At 41.9% G+C, this 6,000-nt stretch overlaps 1 long non-coding RNA gene across 1 annotated transcript; it reads left to right on the forward strand.

Moving 5' to 3' along the window:
• The first annotated feature begins 1,502 nt into the window (after positions 1–1,502).
• LOC136516257 (uncharacterized) lies at positions 1,503–5,104 on the forward strand. Its single transcript, XR_010773979.1, has 3 exons — positions 1,503–1,640; positions 1,730–1,974; positions 4,920–5,104. It is a non-coding gene; the product is annotated as an uncharacterized lncRNA (long non-coding RNA).
• The last annotated feature ends 896 nt before the right edge of the window (positions 5,105–6,000 follow it).

The following is a 6,000-nucleotide window of genomic DNA, read 5'->3' on the forward strand; positions in this document are numbered from 1 at the left end:
GTAAGTTGCTTGAGGCTAATGCCGAAGTATATTTTCTTATATTGGTAAAAAAAAAGAAGTATAATTTTCTTACCATTCAAGAGTTCACTTTAAGCTACGTTTCGAACACAAGACCGTTTTATGAAAATTTCGATGACATTTATATGCTCAAAACAAACCTGACAATGGGTTACAGGAGCACTACCCGTCTACCACACTAATCCCTCCGTCCTCAAATAAATCAATTTCTAGAATCCATGTCAGTTTAACTTTTAAGTTTAACTAATTTTATAGAAAAGAGTAACAACATCTATAACATAAAATGAGCACATTATGAAAATATATTATATGGTAAATCTAATGATACTAATTTGATATCATAAGTTTTAACAAATTATTCTAGAAATTCGGTTAAAGTATAAATTTTTTTGACTTAAGACAACTCTAGGAATCTATTTATTTAGGGACAAATGGAGTAGTTTGAATATAGAGCTTTCCATATGATATATAGATCAAATAAATCTCAAAAGGCTACGTAAGAAGAATGGTACTGGTCTTTATGCCAGTCTTAATGAAAGTTTTATCAGAATTTCATAGGCATTAAATATGCTGATGTGACACCGTATTGATAAAGAGAGAAATGATAAAAGTTTGATAGGAGTAGAGAGAGTTTTATAATAAAACTCTTATATACTATTTTCATGTGTGGAACATGAAACCCCGTTAAGACCGGTCTAGTCTGGAAATCTCGAAATTTCCATAAGCGCCTGTTGAGAACTGAGCACATGACATTGTGGTCCACATCCACATTCTCCTTTCCTTTTCACACGATGGCTCCCAAAGACAACGTTATCCTTAACACATCCAATCCGCTATTTATTTCTATTTCCAACGTTTTCTCATTCTTATATTGAGGAAGACCCGGTGTAAGAAATATGGATCTAATATAAAGATCTGTTTGTTTGAGCTATAGCTTTTAGAGTTTTGGCTCAAATGCTATTTTTCAGGCGGTTGCCTTTTTACTATTGATTTTGTAAAAAATAGTTTTTTTAGCACACCAAAAACCAGAAAACCTCCCTCAACATACTTTTTAGCTTTTATTAGTTTATTTTCTTAGAAACTAACTTTCCATCTTTTTAAAACTCTGCTTAACAACTGGGCTATTTGTTTCAGCTTCTGGCCGACCGAAGCTAGATAAAAGTCGAAACAAACAAACCCTAAATGGCATATCTTTGTGGTTTTGGTGATTAGTGATAACCTAATTAATAGTACTAACATGAATGTTAAAATATGTTAGACAGGTTCATTTAGGTCATAGAGATGAAACAAGTGGTGAAAAAACATAATGGAAAATAAACAACAAAGAAATAAACAAATACAAGAAAAATAACATGCATGGACAGCTGCATGTCTTGAAAAAGATAGCACGGTGCAAAACGTTCAAACGAGCCTGGTGAACAAATTGGCCGAGAACACTACACATTTACATGGACTAAAGGTCCAGTGACAGAAAAGAAGAGCGCCAGATAACTATCAAATGGTCAGGCAATCAATTAAAAAAAAAGGAATTCACGATCGTTGGAGGAATGAACAAACTGGACAATTCGATGACTGAAAGAAGGAGGGCTCTCAACAATCAACATATATGATTATAAGAACCGGTAAGAGCTCTCTCTCTCTCTATGTCTATATATATAATTCTCATTCTCTTTCACACACACACTCTCTCTCTCTCTTGTTCTTGAGCAAGAACACCTAGAGAGCACCACCCAAGCCAAGGAGGAGGAGGAAGAGTGAAAGGAAACTGCAAGGAAGGCCAAGGAGACCCCAAGGACGATCCAAACTAGCCCCATTGCTTGGGATTGAGCTAGGAGAGCTCAATCTCCATTGCATAGGGTGTGGTTCAAGGAGGGAATGTCAACGAAGGAGCAAGGACGAGATCAAGGAAGTCATCAAATCCCACAAGACCATCTCTCTGCTTCTTCTCCACCCTTGGTGAGTTGAATCCCAAAGCTCACTCCTTTTCTAAATCTTTAGAGACCAAAGTAGTAGTTCTTGACATAGAAATCTTTACCAATAGCTTAATATTGACCTAAGCTAGTTTAATCCAATGTGCCATGGTAGATGTACTTTCTAAGACCTTAGGAACACTCCTACAAAATCTTAAACACATGCAAACACTACACAATCACCTAGGACACACGAAATCACTTAGTGCACAGGAACTACACAGGGATGGACAATCCATTATTAACCCATGGATGGTCCATCAGAGCATTCTAGAGAACACCTTCTTAGGAATCTCCAAAGATATCTTTATGGAAAGTCCATACATAACCATCAAATAGTTCATCGAAATCCACACTTAACCGTTTTTCACGCAAGGCACAACACCTTGACGGATAGTCCATCCGCCAGGGATGGTTGATATGTCAAGCACTCTCTCCAATCTAGAGAGGGGTGTTTTGGTGCACACTCCATCGGATAGTCTGTCTGCCTTCGATGAATAGTTTGTTAGGTCTAATAAAGTAGCAAGTTTTGGCCAAAGCTCCAAAGGATGGTCCATTAGCTCTTGACTAATGGTCCATGAGGCTCCGACGGGTAGTCTATTATTTCACAGCGGACAATCTGTAAGGCCATCTAGGACCTCACTTCTCACCTAGCTTAAGGATAAGTACTCTTTGGACCTACATATGTGTTATATGTTTTTCATACATGTTCATACATCTAGTTTGCATCTTGTTTCAATCCTAAGCATTGCATGTAGTCATTCATATCAGTAAGTACGAATGGAAACACTCGAGGAGGCAAACCCCAAAATTGGTGTTGAGCCCGAGCCCAAAGCCGTTTAGACCCCCCGCTCAGTACCAAGGAATGTTCCTAAGCATCTTTCTCTTTTTATAAATGCATGGAAATGATTACATTTTCTACTGCATTGTGTTACTATATGACTAGAAACCCAATTAGCGATTTAGCTTATAACCTTGACTTATTTCCACTATACCTTGTAGCTTGTTTGTTTTGTTTTACATAGAGCACAATACATGCTTAGTTGCTTAGACTCCGTAGAAATCAAATTGGTGATGGGTTCCTCACCATTCATGTGACTAGGAGTTGTTTGGCCACTAAACAACTTTAAATTGAGCAAGGGACTAAAACTTAACCCACATAATGAACATGATTTGAGAACCGGTGAGGGTTTGGGTCATGGCAGGACGGGAGGTCTTGGAAGACATAGCTCTCTTGGCAAGTTAATGATCGCACATCCGTTGTAGTGAGTTTTGGACATAACCCCTACAGACCACATGCCATGTTAGGGTACGGTAAGCTTAGTACCTTGTTGTGACCAGATGTCCCATGGATTTGGTGTGAGGTGGAGCACGTGGTAGCTAGAAGTGCTAGTAACTCAACTCATCATCAAACCATCATGGGTGGTTTGGCAGAACTTAGGTCATATTGGTTGTGACTGTTGCCTTTGTGGGAAAAACATGCATGTACACCTTTGTAGAGTTTTGAATTTATTTTTGTTCGTATGTTCTAACTTCGGAGTAGTGTTCATTGGAAGGACTCATGGAAGACCGAGCTCGACTTGCTTACTTTCTCTTACATGTTGAACCATGCTATGCTTTGCCTAAATGTGTAAAAAAACTTTTACTATTCTTGTTGTCAGGATTATGATACCCCGGGTATCTCAAGACACGGATTAGTTAGCCACTTGGGCGGTCCACGGTACACTAGCTAGCATAAGCCCAAGTGATCGAGGCCTAGCTAAGCACTAAGGCAGGGGTTGGCCACTACCTCTTCCCTCAGCCTTCACCATGCGCCGTGTAACTCCTCATGAACTCTCCTCCGTCCCGACCTCTAGGAGGAACGGGGAGAGATAGATCCCCACCAAGCATGCCTGCTCTGACAAGAGCAGGCACGCCGCACTGACCCCGCAAGGACTAAGGGGACAACAGTCCCCTCAGCCTGGTCAGACACCATCCCTGGGCCACGCAGCGTAGAAAAGACAACACCGTCGAGTGGTGGCGGCCAGTATGGCGACCCACCGTCCAAATATGGCCCGACAAGATAGATGTACGACTCCACCCACTACGGGAAGGGGGCCACGACGACGGCCTTGACTTTTGAGGTCATCTAAGCCAACGAAGGCCACCGGCTCCACAAGTAGCAAGACGACCAACGACCTAGGGGCGGCTTCCAACTCCTGTGCGACTCCCTTGGGAGATCCGGAGGTGATGACAAAGGCCACGGCGAGACCACGCCGCACAGGACAGCTAGCGAAACACCACTGTGCCCACAATGCCGCCACGACTGGCACCGTAGCACCACGCCACACCATGCCGCGACGTGGGCACAAGACCATGATGACAACCACACCCGGACATGCACTACACCAAGACAAGATAGCGTTACTTACAAGCCAAGTTAGATCGGTTCCCTCCCTCAGGCTCATGACCCCTCGATCGGGAGAACCTTCTTCTTTGTATATGACCTGGCCTCGGACTCTATATAAGGATAGCTAGAGCACCCTTCCATGGACATCGGACTCTCAAAGCTCTCATTCAGGTAGTCTATCTCCTAGCTTTAGATCTCCTACCTCTTCCACCATTCTTGCACCCCCCCATTGTAAGAACTTCAGAGCATTCAAGCGAGGAACGCACACTCGATCATCTCTGAGACTAGACGTAGGGATCCGACCTAAACTAGTATAACTCCTTGTGTCTTTTGGATGCTACCATCGTCTTCCTAGAGCAGCGCGATATTCATATAAATTCACTAGTCGGTCTACAAAACACCAACACTTGTACAAATGCTTTTATGCATAACCAAAAATTTCTCCTTGATAGTACCGAATGATAATTCCTTGTTTGTATTGTATGGGTAGGTCCTAGTGAGTACACTTGTATATTCATGGTACTACTTGTTGAGTTTTGCAGGTGAGGATGCACCCGTGTATGGGTTCTTCTATGCGTCTGATCCCTCAATGGATTAGGAGTATTAGAGGTCCCCTTTTATGTGTAGCTTAAATGATGGTTGTAGAATGGAGCATGATTTGTTGTATTAAACTTATGTTGTTTAAATACTTTCATTGTAGACTTCATATTCATTTGTGTGAGATGTGATGAACTAATGTGTGCAAGAATGTGTTGTAAAACTTAAGTACTATCTTTCATTAATTGTGATGTAGCTTGTGAGGTGAGCTATGATTGTCCACTTGGAGTGGATCCTGTGAAAGGATCAAGATGCCCAAGAGGGGGGGGGGTGAATTGGGCTAATTCTAAATTTTTTTAATAATTAAGCCCTACACTTAGCCCATTTCACCCCTTGTGTCTAGAATGTGTTTATATTATTCTCCCGTACAAAAGTTTTGCACCCTAGGTTCCAATCCTACTCTAGCATGGCAATTCTAGGAATGTACAGACATGAAATGAATTGCTCAAATATAAATGCTCAAAATAAAGAGAGGGAAAGAAACACGACAATGTTTTCCCAAGGTATCGGGGAGTCACCACTCCCCACTAGTCCTTGTTGGAGCACCCACGCAAGGGTGTAGCTCCCCCTTAATCCGCGCAAGGATCAAGTGCTCTCTATGGGCTGATTCTTTGACACTCCATCATGATGAATCGCCCACAACCGCTCACAAAATGACTTGGGTCATCCACAAGCTCTGCCAGATGATCACCAAGCTCCCAATCATTACTGAGCCGTCTAGGTGATGGCGATCACCAAGAGTAACAAACATAAACTCTCACTTGACCAAGACAAGCCTAATGAGTAAGGTGGATGCACACTTGCTACTCCCTGTGCACTAATAAGGTCCTTAATCTTAGATTATCAAATTTCAATCACCCCACTAGGCTCTTGCTCTCCCTTGCACTCCAAAGGTGTTTCATTACTAAAAAATGGGCAAGAGACCTCAAATGGATGAGAGGGATATGTATTTATACACCCCATTCAAAACTTAACGGTTGAGATCCAACTCAGCAAGTATCGCGATGACCAGATGCTCCGGTCAAG

The sequence above is a fragment of the Miscanthus floridulus genome, chromosome 17 (assembly GCF_019320115.1).
Source record: "Miscanthus floridulus cultivar M001 chromosome 17, ASM1932011v1, whole genome shotgun sequence".
In the NCBI taxonomy this organism is placed as follows: domain Eukaryota; kingdom Viridiplantae; phylum Streptophyta; class Magnoliopsida; order Poales; family Poaceae; genus Miscanthus; species Miscanthus floridulus.